The sequence below is a fragment of the Dicentrarchus labrax genome, unplaced genomic scaffold (assembly GCF_905237075.1).
Source record: "Dicentrarchus labrax unplaced genomic scaffold, dlabrax2021, whole genome shotgun sequence".
NCBI classification, from domain to species: domain Eukaryota; kingdom Metazoa; phylum Chordata; class Actinopteri; family Moronidae; genus Dicentrarchus; species Dicentrarchus labrax.
In genome coordinates this window covers 11,170,428-11,195,743 of record NW_026136711.1, presented here as the reverse complement: position 1 = coordinate 11,195,743, position 25,316 = coordinate 11,170,428, and the positions used below count along the sequence as shown (strand labels likewise).

At 42.7% G+C, this 25,316-nt stretch overlaps 1 protein-coding gene across 4 annotated transcripts in view; it reads right to left on the bottom strand.

The window, feature by feature from the left end:
* Positions 1–25,316, bottom strand: part of sema3fb (sema domain, immunoglobulin domain (Ig), short basic domain, secreted, (semaphorin) 3Fb) — a 62,469-nt gene that overhangs the window by 26,764 nt on the left and 10,389 nt on the right. The gene's annotated exons all lie outside the window — the stretch shown is intronic.

The window sequence follows — 25,316 nt, the reverse complement described above, 5'->3', positions numbered from 1 at the left end:
AGCATGAACCCTAGACTTATAAAAATAAGAATCATTTCAAGACATGTTTCAGGCAGTCAATAAATAACCATATGCAGGCTCTGTATGTGAAGTCATGTTCAGTATGTTTGAAGGTACTAAGAAACATTCCTGTGAGGTTGTAAGGTGGTTATGCGGAAGAAGTCTGGACACCAAAGCATGCAAAGCCATCAACATGTCCACCATTGGGCCTTAAAATAAACACCATCTAGAGACCTTTTTAAACAGACTCCCTATGGAATCTGATATTACCAGTCTTTCCAGCCAGATCTAAATTTACCACGGGGTTACGTCAATAAGCAAAGATTAATGGCATTAGATTTGCTATATTTGTACAGTTTGATTTAATAACTGTGCCCACCAAAGGAATGCTTAGAGGTCAGCAGAGTGATTGACAGCTGTCAGAGTACACAGCAGAGGAGCTGCAACATGTGGTTGGACCCTGTGCTTATTTGTGTTGGAGACTGAAGTTGAATGATGAGTCCCCATACACTCTTGCTGTGTTTATGTGTGTGTGCAGATAGCGTGAAACACACCGGATAACAACGCATTGCACACACACACACACACATTCCGAAGGCCAGTCAAAGCCCTTCCTGAGGCAGGTTGTCAGCAACTCCTCAGTGTGTGTTTTGCTGTCAGAGAGTAGCTGGATGGGACCATCTGTCAGCTGAAGAGGGAATGTGAATGGTGTATAGTAACAAAACACCCTATATAAGAGCCACACGCAAACACACAAGTAACGTAATCTCATAATCATATGATAATGCACAGGTAGTCTGATCTGAATGCATTCCACAGCATGTCCAAATTCTACATCACAGCAAAAACATGGCCCACTGTAATGATGGAAAAGCTTTCCTCACACCATATCCTCTATTTATCCTCCATAACCAATTGTAATGTAGACTACACCAGAGCTAGAGCTACACCTATTAGATCATGGTGTTGTTGTAGAAATCAAACCCTGCAGAAAACCTTGGTCTTTTATACTTTAAGAATGAATCAGAGCTTAACTATCTTTAACTATCTAACACTTTCTAAGGCTCTGTAGACGTAATGTTGCACATGATTTACATATGGAGCTCATGCTAAAGCCTCAAGGCCCTAGGGCCTTCTGATACCACAAAAATGGAAGCGTTGAAACTCTCACCACAAGTTAAAAAAAGACAGGAAAAAAAGAGTAAGAAATGTGGTACAAAAAGTGTGAAGTCATCCTAACTATTAGACATCATTCCCTATTCTGTCAGCCTTTCTCAATTGAGTCCCAAAGTCAACCCACGCCTCAGGCAGCGGCACATGGCATTGTGTTCCTATGAAATGTTGATCGAGGACGTATAATGGCAGCAGACTGAGCTCGGCTGCTACACTGCTCCGGAGGTCAGGCCGCCTGTGGAAACAATCCCAGCAGGTCCCTGGACTCAGACTGGTACCAGGCAAACACCCCAGTCACAATCAGCTTGAAAAGGCAGAAAGACTGCGCTGCTGTGTGCCAGATCAAATGCCGAGGAGTTGCTCTTGTGGCGCCTTCATTGAAAAGATTAAGAGGAATTTGTTTGTTTGTGTAAGAAGGTAGCAGAAGAATGTTTTACCTAACAAATTTGAAGAGTTGGTACGTTCATTTTAAAATGACCAAAAAGACAAAGGTTGATTAAACATCCCTGATCTATTCAACCAGTCACATATTATTGAGCTCAGATATATTCGACTGCGTGCTCGAGCCACTGTCTCCCCTGCAACACACAACCACACACACACAGATTACAATTTGAACAGGAAGGGCTCAGAGAGGCTGAACTACTGTGCTCTTTGTCAGCCACATTAGGGCATGACAGCATTTCCCGCATACACAGACTTATCCTGGAGATTTAGAGGCTGGGAGCAGTGTACAAGTGTGTCTATTAGAGCCAGATAAAGTAGCCCATTACTGCGTGTACGGTTTAGGTTCACTCTGGGGGGTCTGCACACACACAGCGTGCGCTTTGTTTTCAGGGAACACACCGCTTCCCGCTGTGGAATGGCAATGGCTCTATTAGAGGTGAAAGTAAACCTGTGATGGAACCTGATCCCTGCAGTCTATTTTTCTGCCTTTACTCATTCACATAGGTTTTATTTAACGCTAGCTAGTACCCCTGACCTTGCACACAAATGAGAATAGGTCAGTTTATAAGACCACTCTCTTTTTCTTTCTCATTTTCAATCTTTCTTGTTAATGCACTTAAGTAGTACACAAAAAGTTAGGTGACTACACAGGAGTGAGCTCTGACCAGTGAGTCAGTCCTCCAGTGAGAGGCAATCCGGTCCCGTCGCTTCAGTCTGCTGAACACAGACAATCCTCTCCTCTCTCCCAGCATCTCAAGGTGCTGCTGGCTGACACAGCCCACTGCCGGTTCCCACAATTCAACACTCTGCTCTGGCTGCAAGAAGGGTTTCTGCCGGTGTTTGAGAACAGGGAGTTCAGTAAGATGAGTCCTGCACACATTCTAGTTTAATGTCAGCATCACAGCCAACTACATGTTGCTCTTCTCATTTACTTGATACAATGAACAGTGATGGGAAGTGTATAAGTACATTTACTCAAGTCTTGTACTTGAGTACAACTCCAGTTTTGAGTTACTTTACTTTATTTGAGTATTTTCATTTTACCTTTTACCATTTTATTTTACTTTTTACTCCTCTACATTTATTTCACAGCAGTACTCAAATTCACTGATCAACATTTTACATAAAACAACACAGGATAAGCTAAAATACAGCTACCTTGTCAAAGATTAAACCAGTCTGTCCCATTTCCTTTAGCTTGTGAACCTATACAGAAAAGGCTGTGGACCCTTGTCATGTAATGTATATGGGATGTATATGGGTTATTAGCAACTAACTTTTATGGTTTCATTATTCAGAGGCCCAAAGAGATTAAATTACCATTTTTATATTAGATTTGTTTTCTTTTTTACATTCCAATTAATCATTTCATGACCCTCATATTTATTGTCAGCCTTTGGAGGGGGCCTGACCCCTTGGGAACCACTAGACTAAGCTACCTAACTGTATATAAAGAAGTTAAAAATAGCTCCACCTTGACTAGCCACAACAGTAAAATGCTACATGTGTATGCATTAGCATTAACCATCTATTCATGTTTTATATAATACCATATTAGTCACAGGGGACATGTTTAAAATTAGCCAATAAAGCTTAACAATAATGGTCAGTTTGGTGTTTACTGAAACCTGGATTAAGCAGCATGACCTTCCCTGAAGAAAATAAAGAACCCAAATCAATTATGGTGATTAATGTGAAGAGCCATTTATTAATAACACAACAAAAGTGGAATACAGCCACAAGCAACAACACAGAGGTTTGGGTCCATTACAACAAGTGCATTTGTACTATAGATAAGCATGTCTGATTGTTTTTATAAAGTCCTTGCTGCTGAGGTTTTCTATTATCTTCACTCATCCATTGCAGGATAACGGGGCACAGGAGCCAATCCTAGCTTATTTAAAGTTAAAGTAGAATCCATTGGCCCACACTCATTGTCCATTGTTTATGGTCAGAAACCTTGATTCTCTGCAGATATAGATGGTCCACGGCATACATGAACATGCATGTCCAGATGCTTCCAGAGAATACTCTGAGACTCTATAAACGCTTAAACCTTTAAAAAAGCAATTTATCGTTACACACACCACAACATCTCACACACCATCACTACCTGCGCCACCTCAGCTGAGAGTCTGAGGTGACTTGTTTAATCTCTCTGCCTGCACATATAACTACAACATTTCAACTACAAATATGGTCTTCACATGAAAAAAAATGCTGATTTGCTGAGCCGGGAAGTCTATCCAGTAGCACTGAAGCTGGGCCAACACTAAAACAAGGAGCCAAATAGCAAAAAGCACACAGATGGTTTATTTTATTTATTGGCGAATATATTTTTATTGCATTCATTAGATTTATTTTCTGAGATTGAAAACAGGTTGCTGTGACTGAGTACCTGTAAATTCTGGTTTGGTCATTTGCAACACTGTCTTCCCATGTGCACATCACGCATGCATGTTTTCAGACTAGTGTGAGGGTGCTTCTTGCTAAACCCTCAGCTGCTACAGTGGAGTTGGTCAGCAGGCTGAAGTACAATACAAGTGGTTGTACTGGGAAGTACTGGATGTGCCCCCCCCATATGATTGCAGCCCTTTGCTCAGACCATCATAAATAAGAATGTACTTTTGTCAGCTTGCCTGTTTAAATGAGGTATAAAAGCACAGAGGAGGGACATGCCTCACTGTCAGACTGAGCCAGGCCTCCTCCTCCTGAGAGAATACTTGGCTGCTGACGGCGATCTCAGGGGCTGTGGGCCTGCATGTTATAGCATATCTCTCCATCTTAAATTAATAGCCAACGGGCCCAGTTTACTTTGGAAATATGTTTGGACAGGAAAAGTTCACTGGCATGTGAGCACTCTCATCACATCTCCAGAAATGAGAAAGCACACTGGTTAATGCTGTCTTATATGAAATAATTTCTCACCATGTTGTTCCACATAAGGTAAAGAGGAGACTGGATTGTATGTATCATATTCAGCTGTTAATGTGTCCTACCCTGCTGGTAACATCAGAACTTCCTCTCATTAAGAAACGATTACTGCATGCAGCGTGACTTAACAGTACACAGCCCACCCCACTCATAACTTTCCTGGCAAATTCACAAGCAGCACTGGGGGAAGTGACTGGATCATGGAAAACTCTGGACTGTGTGTTTAAACAAAACATCGAAGAGAGAGAGAGAATTAAGAGTAAGTAAACGCACATCCTGCCACTTGACAGTGCAGTACACACTTGCGACGTGACACTGATATGGGTGTTCCACCCCACTGCATATTTCTCTGGTTTCAAATTGGGTAAATTAAAAGTGCAGGCCTCTGCCAATGACAGTGCAGAGCATGTTGCTGCTTGAAGCCTGGACTGCTCCTTGTAGAGAACTGAAGGTAAAGAGGATGGGGGATGGGGATGGTAAGAGACAAAAGTTTTTGCGGTTTGGTGCTTTGACACTGAACAGGAAGGGAACGATGAGCAATGTGAAGAAGAGTGCGTAGCAATCACCTCCTCACCTCAGGGGTCTGTGGTTTTTCCCTTGTTGAACGTGTGGCTGATAATTAGAAACTGCAGCCGCTGCATCAGCCCGTCCTTCTGTCCAAAGATCACAGTGAGGCACTAAAGCTGGAACACATAAGCTATCATCTATTCTGCCAAGTTAACACTAAATTAAAGAATCTTGCATTAAATAGAGTTTAATTCAGTCTAAGTTCATGCAATAAAGTGACATAAATACCTTGTTAGCCCCTGGCACATCATAAACAAGCTGCTCTACCTGAGCAGTGTCCTGAGGCAGTTTCCAACCCGTCACAAAGACGTGTGTTAGTTCACACGCACCGGAGTGGCAGGAGTGATAATTAGGGTGTTTAAGAGGGGGGCGGGAGTGGTGGCATGCTCTCACACATCAAAGGCAGCACTCGTCAGGAATCTTGGCCAAATATTTTGAACGCTGTCAATGCAACAGGAGGAAAACTCGAGTTAAGACAGTCTTATAACTCTTCAGAAGGCACACTTGATTTCAACAGTAATGATGGAGCTCTGTACCAAATAGCTTCAGAGATGCTTTTTTGGGGAAAATTGCGAGGTTGGGTCAACTTTTAACAAGGAGCAGTAATGAGTTGAGACGCCACAGGCGACAATGCCACAAGTTTAAGAGACTTGCTCGACATGACAAGCATTACTTCATGGAAGTCCCAGACTTTCTCATTAATTTTGTCTTAGTCGGTGAAATATGTAGGAAATGTCTGCCGCCCATATATCTGTATTAAAAAAAAGTGGAGATGAACCTGAGAATCAGGGTGAGACTGAGAGCACGAGCAGCTGCTATCTGCTGTGTGATCAGGGAGGACTGTGTCAATCTGTCTTCATCCTACTGTAACATGACCTTCTGATGTTGCTTCAGCAGATTTCGGTTTATTTATCTATTAGGAACATGCCAATTGTTCTCAGCTGGATAATATTCTTGGCTTTTCTGTGTGTGATCGTTTGGCCTGAATAAAATTAAATTGTGTTTGAGCATATAACTGGCTGTGTGGTATTTAACTGTTAAGTGTTAATTAATTTGCAGCTTCCTACAAAGTATCCTGACAAAGCTGAAGCACAAAAAGAATCTTCTTGTGTACACCTCACACACTATTTTTTCAGATGAGATCTTTGAGTACAGATTTAAAGAAAAAGATTTTACAGAATTTACACAGTAGGAGTGGAGTTGGCTTCTATCCAGATGCCTGTATCTGAGAGCAGCTGTGGTTCTCTTTCTTATCTTAATCTAGCAAAACTTTCTCACAGTGATTTCCTGTATCTGCTAGATAAGGAAATGCCTAATATAGGGGCGATCACTGAGCTCACAATCGTGAAGATGGAGATTAAAGATCGCTCTCCTGCACATGGACAAGTGTATGGCCATTGGTGGGCTGAACTGGCACCTGCACTGCTATCTTGTTAGAAGAGTCACTTCTAATCAGGCACTCTCTGGGCCCACAGCGTCTTCCTTCACTCTCCTTCAACAGCTCCTTTCAACACAACTTGTCTTCATGTCAAACATTTACAGGAGTTATTTGGGTTTGTGTAAGCTGCACGCTCCAAAGCCAGTAGAGAAGTGACACAGTTGTTCAAGAATGCCTGTGTGATTACTGGAGAGTGGGTATGAGGTTAGCTGTGCTGCTAAATGAAAAGGAACGAAAACAGCATGTGAACGCAGCAGCTGCTTGCCTCGGCTTAGTCACTCTGTGGGACGGAAGATAATAAAAGCGGTCAGAGGATCGGCCACTGTGTCACATCAGATAGGGCGCATCATTCAGCAGATAACAAATATGCAAGGGCACAGGATCCAGAGATATGATCTGACCCACTGGTAATGCCAAAGAGCCTGGCCTACAAAAGAATGGTAATCTTTTCTGAGGTGCTCTCAGCGACGTGGTCAAGCTTCACTGAATCCCCTGTGAGTGTGTGTGTGTGTGTGTGTGTGTGTGTGTGTGTGTGTGTGTGTGTGTGTGTGTGTGTGTGTGTGTGTGTGTGTGTGTGCATCTTGGGAGGAGGGACAGGCTCTACTAGCTTGCTGCTAGGAGAGAAAACACAGACATAACACAATGCCTGTACAAACACCTGCCCCACACATACAAAGCATCAACACAAGCAACTTTGCTCGCTCTCACCTTACCTTCAAACTTTTTGAAATTGAATAAGGCATGAGGCCACGAATGGTATTACAATGCTTATCTGCACAGTTATTGCGAAAACACTGTTTAAAGTCATTACTAGTCCTGATTGTCCGTCTCAGTTTAAAAAGTAACATGTATAGTTACTTTTATTTTATTGCAAAATAAGTTCAGCTGCAAGACAAGCTGATGACATTGAGCCAGTCTTCCTCTCTCACCTGGCTTCTGTCCTTTTTGGTTTTGTTGAAGTTTGGCTCTAACCTATTTTTAGTCTCTAACTTAATTTTAGTTGTTACAACTAATTTGTTCCCGCCCTTCTTTTGTCAGAAGCACTCAGTGTTGCACTCTTGCACGAAACATACAAAGTAGTTATGTGAAAAATGAAAAGAAAGAAATCCTAAAAGACACATTCAAGTCCTGTATATTTTTTACACACCTGGTCAATCACAGCATGAAGAGAGAGTGATTACTGGCATTGGATTGGGGCTGCCTCTACAATTTTTGTATCTTTCCAAAAGCGACAATCCGACAAAGTATTGGGTAGTGGGGATTTCAGAGACTAATTGACTGGCATGTACTTTGGTTGAAGCCTACTGACGCCTCTTGTTTAAACTAAAACACGACAAATGATGGTCCACGCTTAAGAACAGAAAATAAAATAAGTGTACCTGTTTAGACTTTCCAAAGACTCCTTCTTGAAGATTTTCTGGTGGTCATTATGGCGACAAACAGTGGTTTTTATGCACTCAAAAGCTGTAGTTTATCAGTCATACCGGCAACACCTCCAGTATGCAGACCCCCACATTCTTTGACAAAAATAAATCCCAAAAACAATCATAAACACATCAAATCTGCAGATAATATACTACATCAAATTCTGATTGTAATTTAAATAGAAGTGATTGACTCTCTGTCGGGCTTTACCAGCTGTTGAACCACAATAAAGTGAAGTTACTTAGCTATTCATTGGCATGTTGTTTGTATTCTGTTGCTGTGAGCTCCCTCACCAGGGAAAAGGTCTGACCCTCTCTTGTCTCAACACACGCTGAATGTGATCTGTCATAATGGATCCGCACTTAAAGCGCTCCCATATCACACATCATTAACCACCACGCAGTATCCAGAAGTTGCACCATGATGCTCTGTGAGACATGACACCTTACTGTTTACCACCGTCGCCACCTCGTTACCACCTCACCCCGACACTCCCCTTCCAACCTGGGGGGCTCACCCGCTCTATAATTAGGATCCACTGTAGTGCCCTGCCCCTCCTCTGCCCAACCCCCCTTTCGCTAATGGCACCAATTTGTATTCACTGTCAGCTCTGATGAGCTCTCATGCGGAGAGATGGCCTTATCACAGGGCCTCTGGCTCCCATCACCTAAGCCCCTCTCCTGCTGCCTGCCAAGCCCAGCACACTGACGGACAGGCAGAGAGGGCGAGGGGGCGGAGGTGAGTGTGGGGGGAGGAGGTGTGCACTGTCTCCATTTTCAAGTAACACCAGACAGATGTGCACTGGTACAGAATTATTTGAAAAACACTAACAAAAGGGGATGAGAAATCTATGACCAAAACTTAAATCACACATACCATCGCTGTCTCTTATTTTAATAATCCTCTTGTTTAGACCTCAAACTAGAAAACTTGAGCTCTCTCTCCAAAGAAATGAACACCTTCTTTCCTCAATCTAGCAGAAACGTATAAAGATGGAGATCCAGCTGAGGAGGATGTGAAATGTGGAGAACTAGTAGGGAAGGAGATCCTCCCATGAGAGTCTTGATCTAATCGCACACATCTGCACAAACATGGCTCTGTTTTAACTGACATGTGTTTTATTAACAGTCTCCAGCTCAACAGTGACACATCTTGCCCCATTCCCATCCCAAATGTCTATTCCCGCAATCCTTCAGCAACCTCTGCATACGGTCTGTTGTTGTGAATCAACTATATTTTTCAGTCAATTTTAGATTATTTTAAATGGCACAAATGCTTTAACCTGCTCTGGACAGCGCTAGGATAAGATCTGCTTTATCAAGTGCTGGTCAGCAGGGCTACTGCAGCCTGGGCCAGGAGACGTGAGGAGGTCAGAGGTCGCTGGGCAGCAGTGGCAGCGCTTTATGTTCTGGTTTAATCTGGGATTAGCTCAGGGTCAGGGTTATCTCTCCTCAGGCTGAGAGGAATCAGGAAACAGGGATTGCCTGGGGTAAAGTGGCATTACTGGATGGCCTGTCCAGAATCGCAATGAGCCTGTGTTCAACATGGGGTAAAAGAAAGAAAGAGGAAGATAGAGAGAGTGTATGTCCAGCATGACTCGCTGGGCTGAGGGTTATAACCTCTCTGCAATCCCTCTAACACTTCCCAGCCCTGAGTTCCAGTTTAGCAGAGATTCACATGCACTAAGACTGTGAATTACTACACCCCATGAACCAATGAATCACTGGTATATGGTGTCTGTCTAGCCACAGTTATGTGCATACCTTCTGGTTTCCTGAGAGCATGTAGCATGGTAAATTCATTTTAATGCTGATTTAGAACAGAAGCCACAGGAGGTAGCAGGCAAGCATGCACTCAAGAGTTTGTATCAGAGGAATCAGAGGAGCAGCCCTGCAGAATAAGCAGATGATATTTGAGAGAGCAGCCACAAAGACTAAACATCAAGCCCTGAGTGAAAGAGCTTTGTTACCCCCTTTATCTTAACCTGGCCTGTCTCAGCCTCATGTCAGACTATAATCCCCACATACTGGACACACTTGGAGGCAGAGACACACTCTACCATCTCTGTCTGATTCCAGAGGCTGGTGCACCTGGGAGCTATGTCAACTGAGACCAGAACAGCCTTGTTGTAAAGAAGATGGATCTCAGTCTCCCTCTCTCTGTAAAATGTTAAAGCTAGTGAAAAAGGAGAGGTCTTAAACTGAGGCTCTATGAGAACTTTGAAAGAAAAAGTACTGAAACCCTGCTGTGCTTAAGCAAAAACAGAACTGGAATAGATATGGTAGACAGACTGAAAGATTGTTTAAGGACAGCTAGCCCATTAAAGCTGAATGAATCCACTGTCTCGCAGCGCTTAAAATGCCACAAATTCAGCTGTATTCAAACTTCTGAAAGCTGTTGTCAAATTGCAGCACCAAAGTGATTTGTCTTATAGCTGAATCTACAGTGGAGCTGTCACTTTGTAAGAATATGCTCAGGGGGTTCCATGAAGAATATTTACTTCACTTACACTGTCTCTCCAAACTAATATTAAATGTTGATCTTTGTAATATTTCTGTTATAACAGAGAGTATCTTATGCTAAAGTCATCTGCCAGACACAACAAATTGCATCAAAAGGCATCAAAAAGGCAGGTTTTGAACTGCCACAGGCTGACTTTTTTTCCGTTATTAACTCCATGTCAACTGTTTGTCTCCCTGTGCTCTGGTAAAGTAAGCCTGCATCTTTCGCAGGCCAAGTAGTTTCCGTCCAAAAAAAGAAGGTAACTGATTTTAGTTTTATTTGCATCAACAGAGCAACATCTTCTCCTTGAAAATAGTGAATTTAAAGAAAAAGGCTTTCTTGGCAGCTACAATCCACCAGTGAGAAAACTACGTCAGGCAGAGATGAAAAATGTCTCAATCCGACAATACATCCTTGTGTCTCTCAGGTGCATCCTGACAGGCCAGTAAAAGATTTACAATTGAACAGACACAGGATATGGCAACCTAATGTATGTGACACCAGTGACCCACTATCATGCCCTGTGCTTATGAATGCCTTATTTGTTAGAACAGTGTGGGGTCACAGTGTGGGAGGCCAGTTGTTCCAGCCCCTTCCTGAGAATGACAGGAAGGCAGGACAGATTGTGACAGCAGCCATTGTGGCTCTGCTCCAGGTCTCTTCCTCCCACCAGGCTCCCATCGCTCCTTCACCCTGAGTAAGTGCAGCGGTGCCACTGCAGTGCTGATCTTGCTGTTCCTTGGGGGGCAGGGTGAAGAAGAATTTGTGGGTTAGGCCAGGAAAGCCTTTACCATTTTATTTGCCATGTAGAGTTCCTCTGCTCTATCATCAGTTTTACATAAGGGGCAGATGATTTTGACGGAAGCAGGAGGCTGATGGGACATCCCTCTAATTCATCCCTTCTTTGAACAGAGGCAGGCGACCAGTTGAGTTCCGATGTGCCCCTGATTCCCAGGCCTTGGGGACAGGAAGTGGGATTAGAAGACAAATCCCATTTTTCCATGCGTATGTCAGCAGTGTCATTGCATTTTGCCTCATCACTTACTTTCACTATTCAAAGGGCGCTCATCTGAAATGAAGGTGATTAGCCTTTTATAAACAGCTTTGTGTTCTCGGCTGCTGCTGCCTCACCGGGCCCGTCAACCAGGAAAAGCCTGAAATGGTCTGCATCTATAACACATGCTCCCATGGGAATGGAGGGTCACAGGGCTAAAGCTGCCGAAATGCTTCCTCAGAAGTGCTTGTTGGATTATCGAATAACTTTGGAAACCCCCTCCCTTTAACCTTCCAATATCATATTGAAGGGGCTGTGTCCCACGACTTTCCGAAACCAACAATCCAACATTGACACCCACTTCACGCTGCGATTTGCCAGCTGTGCGGAGATGAGAAAGGAGCCAGGAGCGCCCCCCCACTCTACAGTGTGGCCATTTAGAACAGATATGAACACATTTGACTCCTCACAGTTCGTACAAACTACTTCTTTCAAGAATAATCTTACCCTAACCCCTAAACCCTGAGCTCAGTTCTACAGCAACTAAAGGAGACCCAGTCTGAGGTTACAAGACAGTAAAGATCAAAAGTCACTGATTCCATCGTGCTCACTGATGCTATAAGCCTGCTGTTGGTAAACCATGGTCGTTTTAAAGGGCCTTCTAAGGCTCTGCACTCTTATCCTCTTTCTGAGTCAGAACGAGATAATAGGTTCCCCTAAGACGTGAGGAATCAATCTGTTGGGAGAGGTTGTCCCCAACTGACCAATTTATGTTTCTGGGTCTTTTCAGAGGTTCTATTTTGGTTGACGCAAAATGTTGCTTCAAAGTATAATCCAAAGTTTTGGAACATTTACAAATTACTATGCACGTTAACTGTAACTCTAGATCATCTTTAGAAACTGCCATTGCTATCAACAAAATCCATTTCATTTCCTCCATTTAGCAAAGTAATTTGCACCATATGAGTGCATTTTATCTGACTGATTTTTTGGGAGTTCATCATTTTAATTCAGTCTACACCTAGATTGTTCCTCTGAGCTTTATCTTTGTTAAGACTGTTATTTTGGCAGACCACGCTCCACTTCCATTTAAGGTGGTGTTAAGGAGATAATGGAGCGGGGGTGGTAGTGGTTTGCAGGGTCAGTGAGTTTACCAAGCCGATTTAGCCATCCCAGTTTGTCACTGGTAATCTCCCCTGCAGCTAACAGGGTGATAGAATCAGCCCGATAACTGCAGGAGATGGATAAAGAGAGAAGCAGACAGAGTGGGTGAGAGAGAGATGTGTGTGTGCATGACTTCTTGGACCTCATCCCTCTGTATCTTACACACTCACAGATAATATGTATAGCATGCACATACTATACACACGCAAGTTAAGTACCTTGCACACAACAAGTGTGACTCGTGATGGTTTAGACACGGGGCAGCTGTAGAAATGTAAACACTATCTAATCATGAGATGCAACAATGCTGTAATGGCTACAAACTGAAAGTGTCCATTACAGCCGTTCCTCTACACATGCAAAATCACCAAGCAGAGTAGAAATGAGGTAAGCCCAGATGGAAGATAGAGAACAGGCGAACGCAAGAAGCGTGTGAAAGGTTCATATTGGTTCCTCTGAGGTGGAATATGGAGGTGTTTGCTTTGGCAATGTTGACCAAAACCTCAGCCCTCCGAGAGAAAAAGAGAGACACACAGCCAAAGCATCCTCGTTTTCTTCCTTTCAAACCCCCTCTGTACGGCCTCTTTTTGCCCCACCATAAACACTTCATTTCATTCCCAACTCAGGCAATATGCTTTCTAAATCAGGGGAGGCTTCTCCTTTTTTTCTCACATTCCCAGCCAAACAGAATTAATCCAAAGAGGTAGTACCTTTATGCACCAAACCCTGCTGCCTGTCTGCACCAGAAGCAATACAGGCATGTAAACTTAAATCAGGAGTGGTGAACCTGATGGGTCTTACCTTTCACTGACAGCACAGTACGACCTAATTTAGTCACTAGCTTTTATTTCAACACATTACGAGGAAATGTGCTTGTCAAAATGTATTTAGTGACTTCAGGTGCAACCAGGTTAAACAGAAATATGCAGTAATGTTTTGGGGTGAAATGCCACTCCACAGGTTGTCTTGAGTTCTAACTACAGGGTAATACAGCTTCTTTTCAACAATGTGGATATATTACAGGAATCAAATGGCTAACAAAAACACCCTCAAAAGCGTCACTTACTCATTCTGACTGCATTTAACATCACAAAAACTGCACTGTGGCTGTGTAAGCTATAGCTGTAATGGCAAACTGGAACAGCACCTCCCAGCAGCATTATGTCTAGCCAGGTGCAGATATGCTAGTGACACAAAGATCGATTTCCCCATTTCTCCTCTCAGCCGTGTTCTGTCCTGCTCTTGGAGCTGAAGTACTACTGTGATTGAAAGTCATTCTCTCAGCTCGACCTCCCTCTGGTACAGCCAAATCCGAAGAGACAAAACAAACTCTCTTTCTCACTCATCATTTGATTGCCCTGCAGCTCTTCTACACACTGAAATTGGCAAAGTGACCTTGATGGGGGATATACCAACTGTCAATCATTGATTACCAGGACTTTTTACACATTCACTTAAGGGCTCCCCTTTCAAGTTTGATCAATATCAGCCAAAAAGTAGTCAGGGAGTAACACAGAGGAGTGGCTATTAAGGGAGCATCGAGCCTTAGGGAAGATAGGGCATTTTAAATGGGCAGCCTATGCAGGAGAATGGGTTGAGGGAGGGGTCTCAGAACACAACCCATCAAACTGCACCAACAGATTTCTAAAATAAAGACACACACTTGATCCTGCATCTATCGTGCTGTCGTCTGCCAACTTGTGTATGGATGACATTGTTGGTCATGCATTACGACCCTATACGAGTGGCCATTGTCTGTTTACTTGGTGGCGTCGCTGTTAAGAACGCATACTATATTTTCTATTAAGACTAAAATTGTCAGAGCCATTATGAGAGCCAGAGGTAGAGCCTGATAAAGCAACTATAATAAGATAATAGGATAGATTAATTATTGCAATGATTAATAATAATGTCTTTTATAATACTATTGTAAATTTTGAATTGCTGTAATCTGGGAATTCAGCTAAACAAAGGTCGAAAACAGGCAACAAACTCAAGCAGTCAGATGATATGACAGGTTGTAAACAAACACCCTCCATTAACCTTATCATTGGAAGAGAAAATGAAAGCAAAGGGTACAATTATTACGCCACGTGTCAGTTGTAAATATCCAATATACTTTACACACCAACGTCCTGGTTCAACTTTGACCTAATGCACGCTCACAGTTTTCCGTGCAATGAGAGATCATTACCGATATTCTTGGCAAGAACTTAACTTGCAATAAACCAGAATTATCCTTTTAACACTGAGCTCAGCCAATGAAAACACCTGTTGGGTGTCTATCTTTTGCCAGACAGTTTTCTTTTAAACAGGAACTAAATCCTCTTTTCACATGAAAGAACACCTGAGACCACGGGGCAAAGAAGCGATCCAAGCCTTACATGCTGCATTCCACAAGAAAAGTAGAATCCATAAATGGGAATTCAAGTAAACCACGTCAAGGTAATAAACCTACTGGCTGCTCTGACAATCTGAAAAAGTGTCAGGTGAAAAGGTTGATGCCCTGTCTCATCATTCCTGGATAGCATATTTGACATGGAATCAACTGTTAATCCAGAGAAAATCCTGCTGGGTTTTTTTTACTAGGATGGCCTCACTGCAGGTTGGTGGGAAGAGGCTAAGGGATTGCTGTGCTGCGTTGCCGCTAAGCCACGACTATAAGCATCCCGCTCTGGCAGCATTTGTGGCCAGAGCTCAGCACTCCCGATAATGACTCATTGATCTGAGCTTCTCAATCCCTGCCTGCCTTATCTCGGCTAATGTGGAGGCATCATGGTGTGTCACGGGCTGCAATCTCTCCGAGAGACTGAGTGCACTTAGAGGTCAGCGCTGCCGCTTTCCAGTAGTGTTGCACTACGACCAGGTGGAGAAAAAAAAAAGCTTTATGTATCTTTCTGAACACTCGCTCTTTTTCTTTGACAGGTCCACACTCCCTCTAACAACCATTCTGTTGTTTTTTTGGAGTGGTAAGATATACTGTCCCTCTAGGAGTTCTTTTTATCATTTCAATAACAAACTTGCACTTCACACATCCATGATTCTTCTGGGTGCGTGATAGCCTTGCTTTGACCCCAAACATTTGAGGCTTACAAAGGGACTCCCCCTACGCAAACCCATGAAAGGCTCCCAAATCCACAGCCATTTATAACTTTTGAGGCTGGCATGATAGGAAAGAGCAGCAAGTGGGAGGGGAGGAGAGGGCCAACGGGAGGAGAACAGTAAATGAAAAGTGTGTATGGAGCAAACAAGTTCATTGTGCTACAATACATCAGCAGGCTCATTTAGCCTACTTTCCCTATTGGCCAGAGCTACTGAGAGTGCAGGAAGACATCATTTTTGATGATGAAGCCAGAGAACCACAACTACAAACACTGTAGACTATATGATGTGTGTTTTCAATATAATTTCTTCAGGGTCACTGGGCTGAGAGGGAGAGTGGTGTAGCCCCAGCATGCATTTCCTTAAAAAACACTCTAAATCCTGTGGTGCATCTACTCTGTGCGCAGGAACTCTGCATCCATCCACTGGTCACAACATTAATTCCATATGACCCGCAGTCAGTATTGGGTCTACATAAAGAAAACACTTTCAGAAAAGCTGATCACATCCTCCCCACACCTCCTCATCTCTATCCCACCGTCATCATCCCTCTTCCTCATTAACCCAGAGGAAAGCTGTCTCTCTCAACTCAGTCGTGCCTGAGGTGACATCCACACATGGCAGCAGACATACAGACAGCCTGACAGTTGTGAAAATACACTGAGCTTCGGGAAAAATCAAAACTTGGCCTCCCCGCGAGATTTTAATGACTAGTCCGTCTTTTCCCACTTGAGTTTAAATCTGCAACAGCGAGACAGACCTGACAGCACTGACATTTGACTGACAGGCAGGATATCCTACTCTGTGACCCTGCAGCCCTCCTCTTGAGCAGCTCTGGCAGCGGGTAATGAGCTACGGGAGAGGCCGGAAGTATAGATTGCAAAGTGGCTAAAATACAGCTTTTGTTCAGAGTGAATTCCTAGATGGTAAAGACAAGAAACCAACGGGGAGAAGGCTACCCAGGCCCACAAGTTTTTACAGCGGGAGACAAGTGCAACTGAGATAATTGCAGTTATGTCTGCTTTATCCCAGTTTGAGGCAATGTTCTGCTTTGATGGACCTTGAGGGCTCTCATCCTTGGAGCTCAGACCTTAGTGGGTGTTCAGACAAAACCTAGTATGGGGTAAAAAACACAAGGGTCTGTGTTGGTGGGGACGTGTTGCTACAGGTACGGGGGAGATTAAATGTGATCTAGTTAGTTCAGTTTGAGTGACAGAGTTTGAAGGTTTATCAGTTGCCAAAACACTACACAGTGGTTCATAATACTATTAAGAAGTATCTTATAACTGCAGAGTTATCCACCAAGGTGATATTAATTTTATTCTCCTTCTCAGCTATCATGAGGTTGATGTGATACTCGATTTGGACTTGAAAGTTAAAGACTCGTAACTTGACTTGACTTGAGATATAATAACACAAATGATAAGTCTGCGTTCACTTTAAGTTTTGAGGTTAAATATTAAATAAAACATATTTTAAATCTTCAACGTTGTCAATGTTGACATTAAATATTTTTGTGTAACTTTACCCACCAGGTTAGATTAATTTGCCAATAATATTATTATTAGACAGGTACTAACTTATATTTTTACCTTTTTCTGTAGCTACGCCATAACCCCTTTGAAACAAATGAAAATCCAGCTTTGCGCTATATTAAAAAGCAAATACCCGGCAAACTCCACTGTGGAGAAACTGCCTCGTTCTCACACTCTTCTGTGGCCCTGCAGCATTCAGCAATTAACTGTCAATTTGGTATGAAACCCGTCATGGGTCGAGTCCTTCTTGTCCCAAAAGACAAGATTAATACTTTTGCCAAACAGAACAAATCCAACACCAATGTGTAAGCAGTTGATATGGTATGTTATCATTGGCCCCAGTGATACATAGTAGATACACAGAAAGCCATGACAATAATGGTCTCATAATTTCACATCATTTTAAATAAGCAGTCTCACAGTTAGATGGTAAAGGTGACTGCCACACACTCGCCTTGTATTTAGGGGACTTTCATTCATTTCATTATCAATTTGCTCAGAATTGCTCCATGTCTAACAATTTCCTTAAAAGTCCATCTTACTTGACAGTAGATCTAGACTAATAAAATCAACAGCACTTCCAGCTAAGCTTTATCTCAAGCCTTACACATTGCATTTACATCTTGACAAAGGTGCCTCTCAGTTACTGTTATCTCAGAACAATATGTTGGTCATAACACACCTAATGGTTGTGTTTGGCTGCTCCACAGCAACCCAACCTCACTTTTTCTCACTCTTTGCATCAACACTGCAGGCAATGCACAGCTGTGAACAAGACAGAGCCTCCCGCGATCCCCCGGCCCCTGTCCCGCCTGCATGATGTTTCTGAAAAATATTTTAATTGACACAGCAATTAAGCAAGACAAGTCAAAACAGAGCTCCTCTGGAACCTCTGTGTGAGGAAAGAATAATCGGCTTCCCCGGGCAAGTTTATCTTGAGAATGTCGAGTATTCATCAGAGAAGTATGGCTTGTATCGCAGCCAGAGAGAGTTCACTGCAAAGAAAATATTTGGGGATAATGTGTGATTAACTGCAGTGTATCACCACTGAGATCAGGGAGAGATTAATTTGTGTGTATCTTCATTAAAGGGTCATGCCAGTGCTTTCGCTATTTAAGCCCCTTCACTACAAATCTGCTTTTTTTCTTTCCAAACGAACAATGGGTTACTAGATTTATGCCCTTTTGTCTACTTCCAAAAATGTTTTCATTAATTTATGTATGAAAATCTCCTTACATAGGGTTGAAACTTGTAAAAAGTAAAGCCTTTTAGATGTGAATTAGATAGTTTCTTACAGTAAAATGTTGCTATTCAGAAATTAATTAATATCTCTCAAATGCATTTACTTGCAACAATAATTTTGATTAAAATCAAAGTGGGCATGATCTCAAGTTTCAGGTCTCTGCAAGTTGATTTTCACATCACGATGATGTTGGTGGATGTCATGCAGAATGACAAACACATTAAGAAATGTGAAAAATTACATCATGGTTTGCATTATGGTCAGCAGTAAAGTCTGTGCAATTTGTACTTAAGGGAGTAGGACATGCATTATTGGAATGATCCTTTAAAGACATGCAGTATATCATCCATTTCATCGTTTGTATAAACCACACTTGGTTTGGCAGCAATATAATGTGGGTGAGCTGCTATGTGCCACAAAAAAGAAAAGATCTGGGAACACTCATTGTAGTATGATGCAGACAATGGGCTAAAACACATTTCTACATGTGCACATTATTGTATATTCACTATATCCCCAACATAATATAATACATAGCTTTAAATGCAACAGATTTTCTAAGTAGATTTCTTGACATGAAGGAGATATAAGTCATAAATAAATATCCGCTTACTCCATAGCCCAGTGAGGTTAACAATGATGTATCACCGGCAAGTGCTCGTTTTTTCAGATGATATTTATCACAATCAACCTCAAGGCCTTTTTATTTCCTAACAAGCATGTGAAGGATGAAGTCTGAACCAAGGCTGCAGCTTCAAGTTCCACTGAAATGGAGCATTTAACAGTAGCTCTTACCTTCATAACATTCATCTTTTGCCAATCCTAATTTCTGATTAGATCAGTTGTGTGTCACATTAAAGAGAATACAGATCTAATGGTAGGCTACACTGGTATAGTCTTGTATCTTACATCTCTTGTGGAAATAGCATTTAATTAAATGGCACTCATTTTTAAGAGATTGTTCACAGTAGACCTTATGTGAGACACACACAAACCACTGACGAAAGAATGATAATGTCTAGAGGCGTATCAACACACATTTAAGATCACATGAAAGCATCCATCACAATAAACTTAAATTATAAAGGAGAATTAAAAAGGAGAGGAAACCCTTTGACATGTAAAGCATCAGGTGTGTCAGTGATTGTCCGGGGTCATGACAGCTCTTTTCAGAGCTCGTTCAGACTTCCCCTCTGGTTAACGCATGAAAGTGAATTTTCTTGACATCTCAAGAGGCAACCATTGCCAAGCAGCTGAAGCATGTTGCTAAGAGAGAGAACCAGGGATGTGTTAAACTAAGAAGGGTGAAGAGGCAGAGGTCGGCCCCAGCTGTGAAAAGAGTCGCTGCCACATCTATCAGCGATTCTGGTGTCTGCGAGGTAAAACTATTTTAGAACTTGACACAACTTGGATCTTGGGTTCTATAAGAGGTTTTTCTTCCTGCCATGTTTTGACAAGGTGAAAATAACAAGTTGATATTATGCACCTCATACAGCACATCATTTAAAAATGTCAGGGTTTGTGCTCCCTTGTTCAGTGGCCCCTTTTGTGCTGTTGCTTTAGCTCAAGCCAGAAAACATGCCTGTTTTTCCTTCAACCATGCAAATCATAATAAATGGAGTCATCATGGAATTAATTCTAAATGATGGCAGTTTGTTGATGCAATGTTCATCCTGTTTCAAAGCTGATGGTCATAACTAGCGGGATTACACATTGTCACATGGAAAACGTGTCTTAATTTAAACTGGAAGCACCTCCCACATACCTGAAAGGACACAGGCCAAACAGGCAGTCCCCCAACAGCAATTTTTATTTCCAATGCAAAAGTTGACAACGAAAAGAATCTTTCGGACACTAATCACAGCTCAGACGCTACTCAAAAGTCATGTTGGAAAAATTCACCCGATTTACAACTAATTTCCACACGCTCCATTGCAGCCAGTGAGTCCTAAGGTGCCTTGGAGATTAACCCACAAACACAAACACATGACTGAGCTTTACCGTGGGCTCACAGTCTCAACAGACTCACTGAAGAGTTAATTCCACAGTGCATTCCATCCCCACAGTGCGTCATTAAAAGTGCCGCATCTCACCTAACCATCATTTATCTCTCCACCGCTAATTAGTTCCGTTCAATTACCTTTACTCAATGCTGCTTCCACATTTAAGAAAACAGGAAAAGCTGCTTATTCATTGCTGCTCTCTTTGCCAGTCCGTTAAATATTCCCTCGGGTTTGTTCCACTAGCTAGGGCCTTTTTTTTCTACAGGGAGGCCTCCATTAAAAAGCCATCGCTCACCATTGGGTCCAACATGTGACAGAGGTGGGCGCTGGGACCCCCTGGAACCCCTCTCGGGTCATGCACTATGACAGAAAAAAGGGAGGTTAACTGACTTAATTAGAGGCTTTAAAATAGCAAACACTCGTCACAGTTGAGCTGCCTTACTGAGCTCCATCTGACAGAGTTATGAGCTGAAGAGGAGAAACACTGCAAAGGTGGGTGATGATATCAGTCATTAACCACCTGAGGTGGAGTTGGGAAGTTTGTTCTAGCAGTGAAGGCAGCAGAAATACAACCACAATGGTGACAAATGTATGGACGGCTGCCTGATTACACACCAGTGGAGCTGAACTCCAGTTAAGTGACAGAATATGGACACGTCCAACAGTGTACAGTTACTGACAGGACTTTCTGTGTGTGCAACTTTCTACCCTGGAAATCTCATCCAACAAACTTCTTCAGCACTCTCTGCAACTTCATTCCTAACTGGAAACCCTTGCTGTCTGTCTTTTTTCAACCCTGGAAGGTAAAACATAAGTATGTCAAAACTGGGAAGGTGGGATTGGACAAGTGGGGTAAAATTCGATCCACACTGTAGCCCACGAGAGAGACTTTGGACTGATCAGAGCTTGGAGGGAAAGAAGTAGGAGTGAAATCCAACCCTGCAGTGTGCCTGCCTCTCTTTCTCTCTCTGCCCTGGTTTCTCTGTCTCACCCTCCCTCTGTCAGAGCGGTTCATCTTGGACTCTAGGCCCGTTTGTCTTCTCACAGAAAGGAAATGCAAAGTAGGCTGCTCTGAAACTCTGGGAAACGCCACAGGACGTCCCTGGGGAGGAAATTAAATATGGCCACTAAGATCCACACAGTAAAGTGGCAATAAAGTATTCATTAACCCTCCATTGAAGGGGTAAGCAGGAAAACGAGCAACTGAGTTAAGAAGCCAAACAGGGATTTAGCACACACAGTAACGCCAACCCCTCTCATTGGAAGATTTACAAAACAATAAGAGGACTCAGAGCTCAAGAGCATGTACATCCCATTCAGACAAGCAGGGAGATCAAAGAATCAAAGACGGGGGGGGAGGGATTGAACAAAGTGAGCAACATTAGGGCATTACCAAATAGTTTCACAAACATACCCCTGATACTCATAATCCTCCGTGCTTTCATATTACAACACATGGCCACTACTGGTTTGGCAGCATGCCAGGATAGAGTGGAAGATGTAAACAATGCCCTCAGATCCTCTTGACTTTCATTTTCCCTCCATCCGAGGACTTCATTTTTCACCTCCATTCTAAACTGCTGTCCTCCCTTTGCAACTCCACAGTGGTACTCCTCGGACCTGGACTGAGGAATCTATAGGCAGCACAGAGAAAGGCCTGCGGGATGCCGTGCACCGCATTCATTGACAAAAAAGGCCTGATGCCAGTTTGACGCCCACCCCCAGGTCTCCCAGAATGTGAATGAACTTCTGTGAATAAGAGGCAAACCTACACAAACTCCCCTGCAGCTATAGGACCTTCACAGGGGGAAGAGTGTGTGGGCGACGCTAAACAACAACAACAACAACAAGGGGAATTGCATGCCAGGGTTCCTCTTTTTCACTCCTCCAATCAAGAGGAGGCACCACCGCAGGAGGGAGCCTGAAAGGATGGGTCGATGACAAAAACAGCCTGTCGGGGGGTCACCGCTGGCCCTGGCCCGGCCTCAATGGATGTGAATGAGAGTCCATCCCCACACATTGCAATTAACACCTACTCCACCAACAGGCAGGAGGCAGCAATAGGGAAATCTCCAAATCAGCATTTCAAAACCAAGCCACTACAAAGGCATCAAAGTACATGCATTGTAATATGCCTGAGTGCTCTTATGGGCTAAACTCTTCAGTGTGTCTTGCAAACAGCTTCATTTCCCCTTACAAAAGTGGACTAGTATATGACCTCATCACTGACCAGATGAGGAGGTGGGAAGAAGGGACCAACACGCTGAAAGGATTGGATGAGAGGGTTGGGTGAAATGCTGACTGCAATTTACTCTTAACATGCATGAGTGAACTCTAAAATAATGATCAGTATATCATCCAGTGTCTGTGCTCTAAACTTAAACTGAAAACTACATTTCCTCTGTCTTCTTAACAAAACCATATGATTAGGGCTTGATACTGACCACACGTTGGTTTAAAATACTCAACAGCAACTTCTGCATTTTGATTCTTTATTTGTCACCGAGCAGTGACACAGTGAAATGGTGCACTATGTCTGTATTTTGTCATGTAGGTTCAGATTTTCTGAACTTGTAATATAAAGCCAAATTACACAATGTCTGGCTCCAATCAGTCTCCGTTTCACCTTTTGATCTGCTTTTTAACCCAACCGACTCAATGCACGAAACTGCACTGATTAGCTACTGATTAACAGCAACCAGACACATCATATGTGGAGAACAAGCTGCAGATGAGGAGTTTATTTATACATGGCTTCTATTCTTGCATACTACGCATTTATAGCTCTGTGTTTAGAACATACTCAGCCATTTTAATACTTACGTAATTCACATGTCAGCAAATTACTTCACCATCATTGGCTTGACATAATGTTTACGCAACTTTTATAATCAATATTTGTGCAACCTTTATCAAGATTATCATGAAATAAAGATAAAGTGCCAGTGAACTGAAAACAACTTATTAGCTGTTTTATCCAGTGAATACCTTGGTTCCTTGTAACACTGCAGCAGATCTAAAAATATGCTTGTGTCTTTTGAAGCCCTCCAACTACTCCTAATATGATGGAATTTGTATGTTACATACAGTATTTGTAAGTTCTGCTTAGGTTGTAAAAGACCAAATTGTAGTAATAGAAAATGTTAAAGTCTAGAAAATGTTGAAAGGTTCTCTCTCAGGTTCCATTACAATGCATCGTCTCAGTCATGGTGTAAATATTGTGGACCTCAAAGAAAAGAGGTCATATTAAAAGGCCCATGCCTCAGCTCTGAGGCAGCGAGACACATCTGAAACTCAATCTCTCACTGACAGAGGGTGAGAAATTATGTTGAAGTTGTAGATCAGAGGGGGGCAGTGGCCTTGACCTCCCTGGTCAGGGTCACGCCCTCCCACTTGACCTTTTGAAGAAACTCCCATATACTTAACGTCTTCAGGGATCTACACATGCTTGGAGACGGGCTTTAAGAAAACCTTTACTTACACTCCTATTGGCCAGAACATACAGCATCCATATAAAATGGGCCTATGTAATAATGAAACCGCCATAAACTTGAGTATTTGGGGACACTGACCTTACATTTATATTTATTCATTTGGCAGAAGCTTTTGTCCATAAGCAATGTACAAATGAGGTACAATCCAAGCCAGAAAAAAAACTAAAAGAGACATTTAAATTACTGCATACATTAAAGGCCAACATGCTCAGCCAGAGGGACATATATGTGCAACAGTGCAATAGCCTTTTGTCTGAGATTAACAGAATTACTGCCAACCAATAGTAAGGAGAGCAGGGATCCAATGTTTCCTGTATGCTTATGGCCACAGAATGTCCATGTAAGAAAAGTATGACACATAAAGCATAATCTAAGATCACAGGAAGAAAGTATTTCCAGAGAAACTAGTGTATATGATTCAGAGATGTGAGTGTGATATGAGGTACTTCTTGAGATTACTTCAAAGCCTACAACAGCAGAAAGGGAGTGACTCTGCTGTTCACACCGGAGTGTTGCAAACATTTGGGAGCCAGAAGGAAGGCGCAAGAGTGAACAAGTGATGACATGGCTTTTTGTAGCAAAGAGCGAGCTTCTTGTACCTTAACCCAGAGCAGGGAGGGGGTGGTGTGGTGTGTAGGACTGGAGCCACAGGCCTGGAAGTACAGGGGTGCCGATCCCTTCAAAGGCTGTTACGCCAGCACTGGGCTTTGAATATGATACGAGCAGCTACAGACAGCCAGTGGAGGGAGGGAGGTGATACGGAAGAACTTGCGGAGGTTGAAGACAAGGCAGTTTGCAGTCTTCTGGATGAGTTGTACAGGGACGGAAGGGAGGACTTTGACTGTGTGGCTGACAGAAGATGACTAACACTTGAATATCATCCGATATATTAAGAGCAATTCATTGTCTGCTGATCTAAGATAACACAATTTGTCTGTGAGTAGCACAATGACGATGGGGGTAAAATCACCAATGTGTCCAGGTGACAAGACAAAGAAGCACTTTACAGTAGGGGCTCAATTTAGAGTGGGCAACGAGTAAATTTTTCCCTTGCATGTTTTTACTACACCTTTACTGACTCCTTCCCGTCTATTTTCTTAATTTTAAAGTGTAAATCCCTTATGAAACCTGGGCGCAGGTTTGAGCTGGATCCACAAACATGTCTAATCCGTCTGGACCATTATTCTACCTGACACCTTAATCTGCCACAAGAGAAACACTAGCACTAAGAATATACAGTGTTGAGCCCCAGCAGCGTTACAGAGACAAAGCCAGTCTGAGTCCTCAACCTGTTT